We start from the raw sequence: 16,861 nt of genomic DNA, 5'->3' as shown, positions 1-16,861 counted from the left end.
TAGTCTTTATAGAAAACTTTTTCAGTATTGGTTAAAAAAGTGATATTACCACATTGTAAAAATATTTGCTGCCTTAAATGTTTTTGTTGAATCAACTCAGATTTACAAGTAATTTCAACTTACTATTATTTATCTTGACTAGAGATGAGTTGTTGTAACTTGTAACTGAAGTTGACTTTTTTCAACTATTTTTTATGGGGTGGTTTCCCAGACAGGGATTAGACTAGTTCTAGACTTAAACAGTTTTAAGAGCTCTCCAAACTGAAAACAACTTGCCCTGACATATCTTAAAATACATCAGTACCCTTTGTTTTACCTCAAAATGCACACAGGTAATGTTTTTAGTAAGGCATGTTTGTTAAACTAGTTATATTTCATAATTAAACTAAGGTTTAGTCCTGGATTAAGCTAATCCTGGTCCGGGAAACCGCCCCTATAAGTTGTAGTAACTCATCTCTGGTCAAGATAAATAATAGTAAGTTGAAATTACTTGTAAATCTGAGTTAGATGTTACAGTGTACAATACAAACAAACAAACACAGATAATGTTATTTCATCAGTATTCAATATATTTTTTAGGTTAAGGAGAAAACACATTTAAAATCAACTTAAATATCAAATGAGTTTGAATTCAAAAGCATCATTGTTTCACAGCTTATAAATACAGTGTCCAAAAACTCATACCGAAATGATGCTAACAATTTCAAAGTCTTTATTCAAAAATGAAAATTATTTTCAAAATGCTTTTCTAAATGTTCACAATTGTTCCAGAACACAAAGAGTATGACTCTCAAAGCCTTGAGGAAATGAGTTGGCGTTATATTTCTGAATATACAGCGTCCAAATAAAATTCAATGTCCAAAAACTCATACCGAAATGATTCTTTTGCTAAAAATGTCAACGTCTTTAGTCAAAAATCTAAATTATTTCAAAATGCTTTTCTAAATGTTCACAATTGTTCCAGCACACAAAGAGTATGACTCTCAAAGCCTTGAGGAAATGAGTTGGCGTTAAGTAGGCAATATTTCTGAATATACAGCGGAAGAATTTGTCAGTGGTGTGCAATGCTGGAGCCAAAAGCGAAAGAGTAGCGCTCTATGTCAAAGGGAAATGTATACGATTTCAGAGGCGTTTAACTGCTTCAGCATCCTGTGGTTATGCACAGAGCCTCTGAGGTTCATTATGCGTGTCATTTTACATTTATGCATTTGACAGCCACAGTCACCCAAAGTGACTTTTATAAATATACATTGTATTAGTATGTGTGTTTCCTAGGAAATCAAACACAGTGACCTTTGCGCTGCTTAAGCAATGCTGTACCAGTTGTACTACTTAGCATCAACCAGGGCCGGCGACAAGGGGGGGCATTTGCGGGCCGTGCCCCCCCAAACAGGTTGTTGTGCCCCCTACACAGTTTTTTATTCATTTAATATATCAAGAATAATTAAAATAAATTAAACATTGAATGTTTCATGACTTTTAATGTAATCAAATGTGGAAAATGTAGTTGATATATGTTTTCCTTAATTAAAATAGACCAGTTTCTTTGATTGGTTGTATTGCAGCGTCTCATGCGTCTTTACGTCTTTATTTTTTGACTTGATACTAGCAACGTGTTTTTTCGCGACATTTTATGGATTGTGTAAAATATGGATATTAGAACATTTAGAACGAACCAGCACCGCTTGCTTCATCTGACTTCACGCAAACACCCATTGGCTCAAACTTGGAGAGGTCGAGGTGAAATTTTCAAATCTAGGACGCTGTTTTAAGGAAGTTTAATGTTCGTACACGCCGGCTTCAGCTTTTTTAAAGGTAAGTTAGCGTTGTTTTAATTTACGTACACTTAAATGTGAAGTGTGGCTATATGGACCGTTAACAGCTTTACGACGTTATTATGGTAAAGCGGTTTTTAGGACACGGTGTGCGCTGCGCTATGAAACGCACTCATTTCAATGGCTTGCGCCGTGCGAGACCGGTTTGTTGTTGCGTCGAGCAAAGCCGCGGTCAAAGTTCAAAATAGTTTAACTTTGCGCATAGTTTGTGATCTTCTGCACTTTATACAGGAAATGAGCTGACAGTCTGTACTAGTTGTATGAGTGTGTGCTTGCACTGTATTTGTTGTTTTAATGCCTTGTTTTTGCAAGTTATTGTTGCTAATTGCGTGCCCCCCGTTGGAAGCCACGTGCCCCCCTGTTAGTTATGGTCTGGTGCTGGCTCTGGCATCAACTATATTCACTCTCAAAAATTAAGGGGCTTCACGTTGCCACAGAAGAAACAATTTTTGCTGTATGGTTTGAGATCTGAAGAACAGGTTTTTTTTATTATTAAAGGGTTCTTTTAAGAGCCTTTGACCGAATAATTCTTTGAGAAACCAAAAATGGTTCATCTATGGCAGTGGTTCTCAAACTGGGGGCCGTGAGATGGTGCCAGGGGGCCCCCGTTTTGAGGTTTAATTACACAGATTCATGATACATGTTTTTTTATTATAAAATAAGGCTAATAACCAACTACATTGTATAATTTAATATATTTTGTTAGATTTTTTTTGTTGTTGTTTTAAGTCATACATTTTCTTTGGGGGGCAGTGAAGGTATGCACAGTCCACAAGAGGGGGGGGGGGGGAGCCGAAAACATTTGAGAACGTCCGTTCTATGGCATCACTGTGATGAACCTTTCAAGTGTTAGACATGTATGAAAAGGGAAACTGATGTGGGTGAAGCAGGTACTGTTTAGTGACTAGTTAAATGGTTAAAAAATATTTTTAAAGTTTCCATATATGGATATCCATTCTTAAAATGAGTTTCTAATGAACTGAAGTTATACATTTCATTAACACAATTACTGACATATTACAGTAGTTATACTCGTTCGTTCTTCTAAAATCATTTAGGTTATATGAATATTTGCTTTGTTATGACTCGGATGAATTTTGTGTCAGTAGTCAAAACATTTAGGTATATGGATGATATTTTAGAATGTCTGATGTAATTTCCTGTTTGTTAGATGTATTGATTAAATAACATGAAACGGAAATCTCAAAGTGCAAAACACATTTGGAGACGAACTTTGCACATACAGTACAGTAAAGTTGTTTCTGTCAACGTTTGATGTGCAGCATGATGGAAATAATGAGCATCACCCCCCTCACCCCACCCCTAAAAATGTGTTATTATTAATTCAACAGCAAAAAAAGAAAGATGATTTTTTTTTCAGTAGCATAGGAAAATATTTGGTGCATAACACTGGAAATTTTGTACACTGTAAAAAAAATCGTAGAGATTACAGTGTTATTGCAGCTGGGTTGCTGGTAACTTACCGTAGATTTAAATGTATGTTATTTACTGGCAACATTTTGTTCAAAGTTAAAAGAACATTAAACATTTATTGTCTTTACAGAGTAAAACTAAAAAAACAGCATCAAGCAAAACATTCTGGGAAACAAAATCTGAAGGAAAAAACAGAAAAAGGTTGATGATTTCTGGTTCCCAGAATGCTTTGCATAAGGCTGTTATTGTATAGTTTTATTCTGTAAAGATAAAGACTTAAAATTTATTTAACTTTGAACAAACTCTTGCCAGTAAATAACATAAATTTAAATCTACGGTAAGTTACCGGCATACAGTACAGTAAAGTTGTTTCTGTCAACGTTTGATGTGCAGCATGATGGAAATAATGAGCATCACCCCCCTCACCCCACCCCTAAAAATGTGTTATTATTAATTCAACAGCAAAAAAAGAATGATGATTTTTTTTCAGTAGCATAGGAAAATATTTGGTGCATAACACTGGAAATTTTGTACACTGTAAAAAAAATCGTAGAGATTACAGTGTTATTGCAGCTGGGTTGCTGGTAACTTACCGTAGATTTAAATGTATGTTATTTACTGGCAACATTTTGTTCAAAGTTAAATGAACATTAAACATGTATTGTCTTTACAGAGTAAAACTAAAAAAACAGCATCAAGCAAAACATTCTGGGAAACAAAATCTGAAGCAAAAAACAGAAAAAGGTTGATGATGATTTCTGGTTCCCAGAATGCTTTGCATGAGGCTGTCATTGTATAGTTTTATTCTGTAAAGATAAAGACTTAAAATTTATTTAACTTTGAACAAACTCGTGCCAGGAAATAACATAAATTTAAATCTACGGTAAGTTACCGGCAACCCAGCTGCAATAACACTGTAAGTTCTATGGATTTTTTTGTACAGTGTATAGTCGTGCACACTGTAGGGTGAAAACTGTAAAAAAAAGACAGTTCTTATAAGGTATATGTAAGCTTAATTAAGCGTTTTTTTTTTCAGCGGAAACGTCACCACTGAGACGACCTGTCCCATGCAATTTTCCAGTAGTGTTCATTAATTAAATTTAAGTGACAGACCGCAATCCCTGGTGATTTTGTTCATCTGGACACATTAAAGATTCAAGAATTAATTAAATATGTTTAATTAATAATCTTGAAATTGGTATCTTCAAATCATAATTAGACATCGGATTTTCATTGCGTCCAGCAGTGTCTTTGTTGAATTTCACAGTATTTCTCTCTGTGTATTCCCAGGACTTGGACAAGTCCTAATTAAACTGTACGGATGTCTTTCTTCTTTATGGACACTGCTGCTGTTTCCTTGTCCTTCAGGGAAGGTACCAATTTTGATGAGTTTCCTTTATATTTGTTGGGTTACTTCGTTTTGTGGTGCTTGTACTGTAAGTATCATATAATATATTGTAAATATATTCACAAATAAATGGTGTTAGGTATAAGCTATCAATACAGTCTCACGACAAGTCGTGTTATAGTAACAAAAATTTTGATACATTTATTCGTGTTTGATGACACAAATTTTCACTGTTTTTCGTGAAACAGTGGAGACGAATGTCTTTTTCGTCCTTCCCAGCACGAATTTCTATCAATGGCTGTTTGTGTCTGTGGCAAGACTTTCTTTATCGTGTCATTTTATATTTTGCTTTCTCATCGTTCTTTCCTATTTTTAAATCATTGTCGCTTAGGGTTGGGGTTAGACTCGTGGTTTGCGTTAGGATGTCATTTTTTGCATTGGTTTCTACATGGTTTTCGTCCGCTTTTGAAACTATTCTCGCCTGGAGTTGGGGTTAGAGTTGGGGTTTGGGTTAGGAAGTCACAGAAAGTGATTCTAACCCCAAGCGACAATGGTCAAAAAATAGAAAAGAACGATGAGAAAACAAAATATAAAATGACACAATAAAGAAAGTCGTGCCACAGACACGAACAGCCATTGATAGAAATTCGTGCTGGGAAGGACGAAAAAAGACATTTGTTTCCAGAAAAGTTGATAAAATAATCAAATGCATTGCAGATATGTGGGAAGTTATCTTTGTCTATAAGCAAATAAAAGTGAACAAACACTAAAGAGCTGAAATCAACTTAACTTAATTTATTCTGAACTGTCTTTCCATGTTTTGCCACTCAGTTCCATATCTTTAACCCAATCTCACGGCAAGTCGTGTTATAGTAACAAACATTTTGATTAATTTATTCGTGATTGATGACACAAATTTCCGCTGTTTTTCATGTCTCTGGAAACAAATGTCTTTTTCGTCCTTCCCAGCACGAATTTCTATCAATGGCTGTTCGTGTCTGTGGCACGACTTTCTTTATTGTGTCATTTTATATTTTGTTTTCTCATCGTTCTTTTCTATTTTTTGACCATTGTCGCTTGGGGTTTGGGTTAGAATCACTTTCTGCGACTTCCTAACCCAAACCCCAACTCTAACCCCAACTCCAGGCGAGAATAGTTTCAAAAGCAGACGAAAAACATGTAGAAACCAATGCAAAAAATGACATCCTAACGCAAAACCACGAGTCTAACCCCAACCCCAAGCGACAATGATTTAAAAATAGGAAAGAACGATTAGAAAGCAAAATATAAAATGACACGATAAAGAAAGTTGTGCCACAGACACGAACAGCCATTGATAGAAATTCGTGCAGGGAAGGACAAAAAAAGACATTTGTTTCCAGAGACACGAAAAACAGCGGAAATTTGTGTCATCAAACACTAATAAATTAATCAAAATATTTGTTACTATAACACGACTTGCCGTGAGATTGTGTTAAAGATATGGAACTGAGTGACTATATTCTAAGTGATGTATTGCTTGTGTCTGTGTCGTATGCATATTAGATGCATTGTTTTTAAGATGTTTATTTACATCCTGTCGTCGGTAGGAAATTTCAAGATTTCCAAATATTATTAAATGGACATATCTGTGCTTAGGAACAGGATGCACATGAATGTTTCCGTTGTGCACAACAGCTTGTTGTCTATAATGGAAACATCTATCTAATGTTGATCAGTGATGTAGGTTTGCTTTGCATCGGTCTTGCTCGAGTGAGACGTTAAAAAAAATGTAATGAATACACCCCATCCTCTGGCATTATCAGTTCCTGCTTCAAAAACAGCGACGTTTAGACTCCAGCACCATCCTTTCAGCAGTCCAACTTTTCTAAGAGTTACAGATTGAATTTAATGAATCTGTTTTAATATTCTCTAACGTAATCAAAGCTGAACGTCTGGGTGTTGAATAAAATTTTCTACACAGCCCAGTATTGTGTCAGATATTCTAGCTTGTTTAATATGCATGCAAATGCACATTTATTATAAAAAAAAGTGTCATATTGCATCAATATCATATAAGGAAAAAATAGTTTACTGGCAAACTTACACATCCTTATTAAAATCAATATTGTCTTTTATTATTTTATTTTTTATTTACCCTTTATTTTACCATCCCATTGAGATATTCTCTTTTGCAAGGGAGCCCTGGAGCAACAATTACACAAATAACACAGAATCACAGAAACGGACACAACAAACAATACAAATTTACAATAGGCCTACATATAAAACAATTTAAAACATAAATGAGTCATTAAAAACATGCACATTGTTCAAGTTTGTAACATTTAAGAAATTGTTTAAAATGTTCATGTGAAATAAAAACAGAAAGCTTCAATCTTTTTGGAGCAAAATTCCAACACCAAGAAGCAACTAAAAGCAGTCTTACATTATTGCCATTGTACTTTCTGTAGACTCAGACATACTGTACCCAGAAAACAGGTGTAGTAGTCAGTCTCCAGCAGATGTTGTGTTATGGATGCCCAATCCAAATCTCAAGGCATTTCGTGGTATAGTCACAAAATATTTTATTTATTTGTGTTCATCGATGCAATTCGATATTTCTGCGCAAATTTCTATATATTGCCTTTCATGTCCCCGAGCACAACGTTCTTGTCACGCCGGGAAACAGGAGTCAGGACCAGAGGTGGAAAGTAACGAATTACATTTACTCACGTTACTGTAATTGAGTAGTTTTTTTGTGTATTTTTACTTTTTTGAGTAGTTTTTAAAATCTGTACTTTTACTGTTACTTAAGTATGTTTTATTTAAAGTATTGTACTTCGCTACATTTTAAATCATATCCGTTACTGAGTAAAAAAATATTTTAAAAAGCAAGGTGATAAAGACGCGCAACGGATGTACATGGGCGGGGCTCGGGGGAACGCGCAAAAAGAACCATGGAGACGGACGAGACAGGCGCGCGCTAATGCAGACCCGCCTCAGTTCAAATCTTATGAAAGAAACCCCTGGTCATATTTAAGCGACCATTTTCCACTGACGCGAAGCGAGTGTTTCATTTCTATGAAAGGTAGGATTCATGCTCTTAAGCCTGGTGCACACTGTGAGATTTCAGCCACGATTTAGCGTCTGGGACAAATTTTGAAATCCTAAAAGATTTCTGGAATCCCAGGCTAAAATCTGCCGTCTTTGATCACTAGTTTGACATGTTAACAGACAGCCGATTAATGACCGTTGCGATCAAAATTATCCTCCGACAAAAATCTGGCAGTGTCAGAAATTTTGAGACACAATCCTGCTGTGTGACATCTTCCTACGACAACCGGCAGATCAAGAACCAATAGAAGCACAGAACCCGATGATGCAATTAATACGGCGACAACAACAAATCAACGCAGACAAATGTCAAAAAGAGCCAGGTTGACTATACAGCAGGAGGAGAAACTTGAGGAGTTATTGAAAGATAAAGAGTGTTTGTACAACGTGTCATCGCCACTGTACCATGATAGTATATAAATGAAGCAGCCTGGAGAGAAACCGCGCTGGAAATTAAAATGCCAGGTACTCGTCTCCTTCTTCTTTTTATGCTTATTATTAAAATGAACGGTAAATGTTGTTTCGGTTTGCTGGCCTTCGCTTCAGCGTGTGTTTGCACAGCCGTCGATCGATGACGTAAAACTGGACACATTTGTTTGCGTGCGTCCGATTTTTAAAAGTCTTTTAACTCGTACAGTCTGACATTGATGGAAACTGAGATCATACAGTGTGACATGGACTTAACTACGATATTGATCGCACAGTGTGGCAAGCAACAATCCTAAAGGACTATTTAAAATCGCACAGTATACCGGGCTTAAAGTACGAAATTGCACGACGCGTTTTTAATACCATGCGCATTATCTTCCAAGGTCTAGCAGCTTCGCGTCAAGTCAAACACAACTTCAAAACGTCCTCGAGAATGCGCGGGTCATTAGACATTGCAGAGAGAGAGAGAGCGAGAGAGAGAGCGCGCGAGAGAGAGAGAGCGACAGAGAGAGAGAGAGAGAGAGAGAGAGAGAGAGAGAGAAGAGTAAAGGTCATCAGGTCCCCAGGTCAGGGAATTAAGAAGATAATAAACGTGTCAAATGTATATAGACATGGCACTCATCTCATTATATGCTCATTTAAACTATATATAGTTTAATAAAATAATGTATGTTACCAGCAATACATCAATTACAACTTTACTATAGTGATTGTATTTACAAGCTGCTGACCACCTTCAAAAGTGCATAACTCACATGTAAAAATCATTAAACAATTCCATAAATGTTTCTTACTTTAAAAAAGCTTTTTATTTTATTAACTTTTTGTTATTGCACTTTCATTGTAAAGATGCTCCTACAATTAAACACAACTAGTTTGAGATGTATATTCCCTTGTCGTTTTTAAACTATACTAGAATCCTCTACCTCTTCCCGCTGTAAAAAAAAGTAACTTTTACTCTGAGTAAAGTTAAAATGACTTACTTTTTACTTTTACTTGAGTAGATTTTTAGACAAGTAACTTTACTTTTACTTAAGTAAAATATTATTAAAGTAACTTTACTTTTACTTGAGTACAATATTTTATTACTTTTTCCACCTCTGGTCAGGACGCATGTGCAAAGTCCATAGTAAATAAATAACATTTATTAACAAAACCAAAACCAAACACGGGAACCAAACAACGGGCAGAATAAATAAACAGGAACAGACAGGATGGAGAAAAATGGCGACAATGATCCGGCAGTGAACATTACACAAACAAGGGCTTAAATAGACAGACTAAATGACATACAGGTGTGATGAGGTAAGTAATCAGTCAATGAATGTCCAGGTGACAACAATCCGAACAAATGCAAAACATGTCACGGATTATCGTGACATATCTCCCCCCTTAAGGAGTGATGAATCCAAGGGAGGGAGGGAGAGAGGGAGGAACCGGAGACCCCGGCAGGGCCAGTAGAAACAGCGGATCCGGCGAAAACCAGAGCGGCCACCCTGACCCACACCAAACGTTCCCAACCGGTCATCACGGGGGCCAACGAGGATGCGGCCGACCTGGAAACCAACTCGGACCATCCCAAGAGACAGTCTTGTGCACGGCGGTGACCACACTGTGGAATACTCGAGCATGGCAGCGGCTGTCCCGAGAGCTGAATGGAGGATGGTGGTGAACTGTCCCGGAACCGACCCAGAAGACTCGATCCCCACGGGAACCGACTCAGCAGATTCGACCATTATGGGAAGCGACTCAGGAGACTCGACCATTACAGGAACCAACCCAGAAGACTCGACCATCACAGGAATCGACCCAGAAGACTCGACCGTTTTGAGGACCAACTCAGAGGTCTCGACCCTCGCAGGAACCGGCTCATGTGTCTTGGTGACCACCCCGTGGAAATACTCGAGCGTGGCCAAAGCAAATCTGAGCTCAGCCTGGAGTTCCGAGTGCTTCCTCTCAGCCAGCTCCATTGGAAATCGGGACCTTGCAGACAAAGGATCCCGACTTCCACTACTCCCTCTCAAAAAACATTTAAGGGGAGCTCCCCTCCTGAAAACTTGCTGCATCCATGAATGGCCGGATCATTCTGTCACGACGGGAAACAGGAGTCAGGACGCATGTGCAAAGTTCATAGTAAATAAATAACATTTATTAACAAAAACAAACACAGGAACCAAACAACGGGCAGAATAAGTAAACAGGAACAGACAGGATGGAGAAAAATGGCGACAATGATCCGGCAGTGAATATTACACAAACAAGGGCTTAAATAGACAGACTAAATGACATACAGGTGTGATGAGGTAAGTAATCAGTCAATGAATGTCCAGGTGACAACAATCCGAACAAATGCAAAACATGTCACGGATTATCGTGACAGTTCTTTTTTTGCGTCATTTTATGTACTGGTTCCTCAATTTTTTACCATTGTCGCTTAGGGATAAAACGACTTTCTGTTACATTTCAGACATCCTAACCCAAACCCAAAATCTAACCTCAAGCGACAATAGTTTAAAAATCGAAAAAAAAAGAGAAACCAATACAAAAAATAACATCTTAACCCAAAACCCATATCTAACCCTAACCAAATGGGACAAAAGATAGGGCGGGACTTGAATTTGTCCATTGAGAATTGATTGGATCATTGGAAGTTGGGTCATGTTGCTACAGGTATTTGCTAATCGTTGCTATCTTTTCCCAGGTGAATTAACTTTTTTGATCCACTTCAAATGTTGACTAGTATACTTGCATCTGTGTGTGTTTATATATACATAATTATTATACACAATACACATGTATATGATGTAAACAAAAACTTTTATTCCACAAACGTTTAGTTGCGATTAGTTGTTATGCAGGCCTATTCACGAGAGAGTTGAAATAAGGTGAAAGGCTGACCCATAATCTTGGGCTATTTTCCCCAGTAGGAGTGAACTATTCCTTTAACCAGTAAGATATCATTGGTCAGCCAGTTGTATCATTACAGAAGAAAAGAAAGTATTACACTGCCATAAATCTAATAAATAACATTTTTGTTATTGCAAAAATGCTTGAAGATTATATGTTTTCCTGTTTTGACAGTTTTATATATTAATATTATTTTTTATCTCTGGATGTGTGGTTGGGTTGTGTGCATTGGTGTGGTTATGTGTATTTCTCTTCTTTGACTGACCATGTGGGAGAGCCTGAAGAAATATGTGTCTAGAGATCTGGACAGCCTTTATTTCCCATACAGAAATTATGTCTGACAACTTTATTTTGGACTTTATGTTGTGTGCAATCCATTAAGATTACTGTGAGTTTGATTGGACCTTATTCTATCTATCTATTATATGGGGCAGGGGGGGTTGTTCCGTTCGTTTTTTTAAATTGTAAAACTTTTCTCTTGATTTTAGATCAGCAAGGGAGAGTGGTGCAGTTTCTTCAGGGTTTTATTTCATTTAAAGGGACACTCCACTTTTTTTGTAAATATACTCATTTTCCAGCTCCCCTAGAGTTAAACGTTTAAGTTTTACCGTTTTGGAATCCATTCAGCCGATCTCCGGGTCTGGCGGTACCACTTTTAGCATAGCTTAGCATAATTCATTGAATCTGATTAGACTATTAGCATCTCATAAAAATAACCAAAGAGTTTCGATATTTAAAACTTGACTCTTCTGTAGTAAGATCATGTGCTAAGACAGACGGAAAATTTAAAGTTGCGATTTTTCTAGGCCGATATGGCTAGAAACTATACTCTCATTCCAGCGTAATAATTAAAGACTTTGCTGCCGTAACATGGTTGCAGCAGGCGCAATTATATTAAGTAGTGCCCGAAAATAGCCCCCATGGTAATTTTCAATAGCTGGGAACTATTTTCGGGCGCTGCTCAATATCATTGCGCCTGCCGCAGCCATGTCACGGCAGCAAAGTCAACTTTGTTTTTTCCGTCTGTTTTAGTACACGATGTAACCACAGAAGAGTCAAGTTTCAAATAGGACAAATATTGAAACTCTTTGGTCATTTTTGAGGGCGATGCTAATGGTCTAATCAGATTCAATGGATGGTGCTAAGCTATGCTAAAAGTGGTACCATTTATAAACAGTTTAAATTTCATATACACTGTCAGAAAAAGGGTTTAAAACTGTACTTTTCTGTCTCTGGGGTGGTACCCTACTGTAGATTGCTTTTTGTACCTTTACAGGTATACAAAACACAAGGTTGTACTTTTTTGAGTGCATTAAGGATTTATTGTGTGTGTACCTTTAAATGTACATTTTAATGTTTTGTACCCCTAAAATGTAACGGTTCATTACAGACAATTGTTTTTAAAGTTAGGATAGTATTGCTAATGTACATCGTATAAAAACTGCAATAAATACAATGTTTTATTGATTTACATAAGTTTCTGTTCTTTTTTATGTCTCTACTGCCTGTACTACTATGTATTTACTGTAAAGCTGCTTTGCAATTATTCAAAAACAGTGTTGAATTATAAAGTGCTCCTGTATAGCTCACCTGCATTAGCTGTGCAAAAGGTCATGGGTTCAAATCCAGTGAACACACATACTGAAAATGTTTACCTTAATGTACTGTACAGTAAGTAACTTTAGATAAAAGTGTCTGCTGAATGCTTCAAAATATAAACCATTAATTATCATATTGCTGTGACTTTCCATTAATAGCTTTCATATGTTGATTTCAACGAGCTAATGTATCTTGACATTAAGGCAGAGCGTAGCAGAAAAGGTCTATTTGCATCGTTTTGCCTCTGTTGAGCTTTGATTATTATAAACAGTTTGAATATCTGATCTAAAAGCAAGGCATCTTTGTTTGCCTGAGGCTTCAAATACACACTGAGTATGATGTAAATGTTACTAAAAATTGGAATGTGAGTGTTGCCCTTTTTTTGACAAAGCCCTTTTCTTCAAGGAGTACAACATACATAATCATTAGGGATATTCTTGTGCCCACAACAACAGCCCTTGAGGCCTTTACCAAGAAAAAAAGATTGCCTCAAGTGGAATACATATGGTGCCCTTGTCGCTTTTAAATACTAAAGCAGCGAAGCTACACAAATGTTTGAAAGAAGGACTGTTTACATCAAAGCTATAGGAACTGCAGATAGGCACAATTAAGGCAAAGAAAATTTTAAATAAAAGGCCTTAGCTTTTTTTATTTTAGGGGCTTTTATATGGAGGACGAAAAATTACTTAAGTGTTTATAAATAAATAAAAGAAATTACATAAATGCATTAATAAAAGTAGAAATACCAAACTAAATAAAAGAATAAATAAATAAATGCAGGAATAAATAAGTAATTCATTAAATGCAAAAATAAATAAGTAAATACATGTAGAAATACCGAAATAAATAAACGAATAAGTAAAAAAATGCATAAATAATAAATAAATGTAGAAATACATGAATACACGTAGAAATACACAAATAAATGTAGTGGTGCAAAAATAATAAAAATTAAAAGTTGATACTTTTGACAAAACAATATATTTATTTTTTTATGTCAGCATTTATTTCTGCATTTAATTAATTATTTATTTCTGCATTTATGTATTTATTCATTTGTTTATCTGCATTTCTGCATTTCTACATTTATTTATTTCTGCATTCATTGATTTATTTATGTATTTCTTTATTTATTTACTTATAATAGAATAGTAGTAGGATAGAATAGTAGTAGAGAGTCGACAGGAAAGTGTTGGGTGGAGAAAGGGGAGCGCGATCGGGAAAAGACCGCAGAGACGGGAATCAAACTAACCACGCAGCTATCTGCGCCAACTAAAAGGCCTTAGCTTTAAACTGTTATATGTTTTTGGTAAGGAATTGTGGTGGTTCACAGGCCATGTTTTTTTACAGCTTTGAACTTTGTTGTTGTTATTCTTTAGCCAACAATCATTTCATTTATATTTACACATATGGGAGACAACTTTTTCTAGAAATATGGGTTGAAAATTTATTTTTGTTGACTTTGAGTCATGCTTCTTTAGTATCCATAATTGATGAGATTGGGAACATCTAACGTAGGTGTCATGACAGGACAACAGACCCAGATTTATTTATGCATTAGGTCAGTTCCAGTTAATTATGTATCGCCAGCTGTTTCAATGTAATTTCACATGCTAGTGGACAATAAAATTGTTTAATAGGGCAAACTAGATTTATTTGTCGTGCATGTTTTTCGAATAAAGACAATGTAAAAACATGTTTCTTCATTTATATGTTTTTATTCAACTCACTGGCAACATCACAAACTCAAGGCAACTTAAAACACCATAGCAACAACACTTCATTATTATCTTTGTAGTAAAACATGACAGTGGGATAAATTATTTTAACTTCATTATGACCACAGTACCTTGCCCACTATCTTTCAAGACAAAGGTCAGGTGATGTAATGAGATGCACCTCAAAGACAATAAAAGGGCGCCTGCATTAAATGTCATCAGCTTCTTTGTCTTCTGGAGGTGTTTGTCTGTGTATGCCTATAAAAATGAATGAAAAAGAGACAAATAAATGTGACAAATCTTTTTATATGGTAACAAAAAATTGTAACATTTTAATAAACTTTAAACATTTTACTAACTATACACTTGAAAAATCCTGGGCTATTTTCAATCCAGCATTGGGTCATTTTTAACCCATCAGTGTGTTCTGTCCAATATGTACCCAACTCTGGATTGTTTCAACCCAACTGCCTGGTTATTATAATGCATGGTTGGGTAACAAAAACCCAGCATTAGTTAACTTTTAACCCATCAGTGTGTTCTGTGCAATATTTACTCATTGCTGGTTTGAAAATAACCCATCTTTGCAAGTAGCCATGTTTTCGAATGACAGACCCCAGGGATGTCATGTATATCGAAAAGAGCAGTGGTCCAAGCACAGAGCCTTGAGGCACCCCGGTATTGAAACGTTGGGGTTCGGAGACGTCACCTCTCCAGGATACCCAAAATGACCTACCTGAGAGGTACGACTTGAACTATAGAAGCGCTGTGTCAGAGACACCCATAGCCATGAGAGACGACAGGAGGATGCGGTATATGCAGAAGATCCGCATACAAATCATCATCCTAAAATCACTGTGCATCTATTTCAGGTCATAATTAATCAACGACGAGCACACAGAGCTTTGGGCCTTGTTGATTATCAAGAAGCAGCAAAAACACCCATATACTTGTGCCCAAAAAGCATATTTTGTTTCACGCGGTGCTGCAGAGACCGTCCGCGAAAGCGAGTCCAAATACATTTGTGGATCATAGTATAACCGAAAACATAACATAATATAAATAATGGTGATCAGAAATTGTGAGAGAAGCAAGTCTCCCCTTCTACTCTTAAAGGGACAGTTCACCCAAAAAGGATAATTCTGTCATCTACTCACTCTCATGTTGTTACAAACCTGTATAAATGTTGTTCTTTTGATGAACACAAAAAAAGATATTTTGAGAAATGTTTGCAACCAAACTGTTCCTGGACCCCATATACTTCCATAGTATTATTTTTTCCTACTATAGACGTTCATCAAAACAACACATTTATACAGGTTTGTAACAACATGAGTCTGAGTAAATGACAGAATTTTCGTTTTTGGGCAAACTATCCCTTTAAGGACTATGTGGATGCCATTTTTGTCCTTTATATACATTTTCAATGTGGGGAGGCATCCCTAGTCTCTTGTTTCTTTTGCATTGGATGAGGTTCTCTTTCTGGGACCCATATTCGACCATTTCCAATATGGAGTACACATTTTTAGCATACATAACATAGCATACATGTATGCTACTCTTTAATTCTTTAACTTCAGTTGGTAAGCAACCTTCAGATTATTAAAGGCCATCCTCAAGAATTCGCAGGACCTTCTAAATGACTTTTTAAGCTCGTACATTTACCTCCAGCCTTCCAGATACTGCATTGGGCATGGACTGTTTAAACAGCTGTTAAACGGCAAATTAAGATCAGATCTTTTCCTTTGACCTGTTCCTGTAGCTCACCGGGTATTAAAGAGCATTGCAATAGCAGTGCAAAGCTTTGAACCCCAGAGATCACACATACCATGTACTTCTAAAATGTATTTGCACCTTACATTGCAGCCATGCAGGCTATACACTACATTTTTTCTCATCTCAGTATGTGTGTCCCCTCTGGGATTCGAACTCACAATCTTTGTGCCACTAACGCTTTGCTCTACTACTAAAGCTGAATTTTATAAACATGTATACTTTAAAATGCTTATATAATGTGTTTACCCAATAAACATAAATTAGATAAATGTGAAAAATGCAGTAATCGACACTTAATCTTTGACATATCTGTGTCAAGTGACAGTGTGAATCGGTGGCCACACATGTAAAAAGTTATCTGGTTAACTGTATTATTTGCAGCTTAAAACCAGTTGCCTTGACTTCTTTTGTCATGAAGTGTATGACTCATTCTTGATTATTTGAACTCTATGACTCATCCTTGGCCATAATGGAATCCATGTCTTTTCACCGTGTTTATCTGCTTCACTTCTGCATCCACGCATTTGATGTGAAAGTTACAGCATATTGTGTGACGTGCTGAGTGGCCCAACTGTCCTACCCATCAATTTACCCCACCAGTCTGAGAAACAGCGGAAATAGTGTCACCCCCCTCGCACCCTGTATGCTTTTCACCTTTCACCGTCATCTTATTCACTGGAAACCAAGGCACTCATGTATACAAATTGGTGTACATTTCA

Source organism: Misgurnus anguillicaudatus, chromosome 23 (genome assembly GCF_027580225.2).
Source record: "Misgurnus anguillicaudatus chromosome 23, ASM2758022v2, whole genome shotgun sequence".
NCBI classification, from domain to species: Eukaryota; Metazoa; Chordata; class Actinopteri; order Cypriniformes; family Cobitidae; genus Misgurnus; species Misgurnus anguillicaudatus.
The sequence above is the reverse complement of the archived record's forward strand: the minus strand, read 5'-3'. Positions refer to the sequence as shown.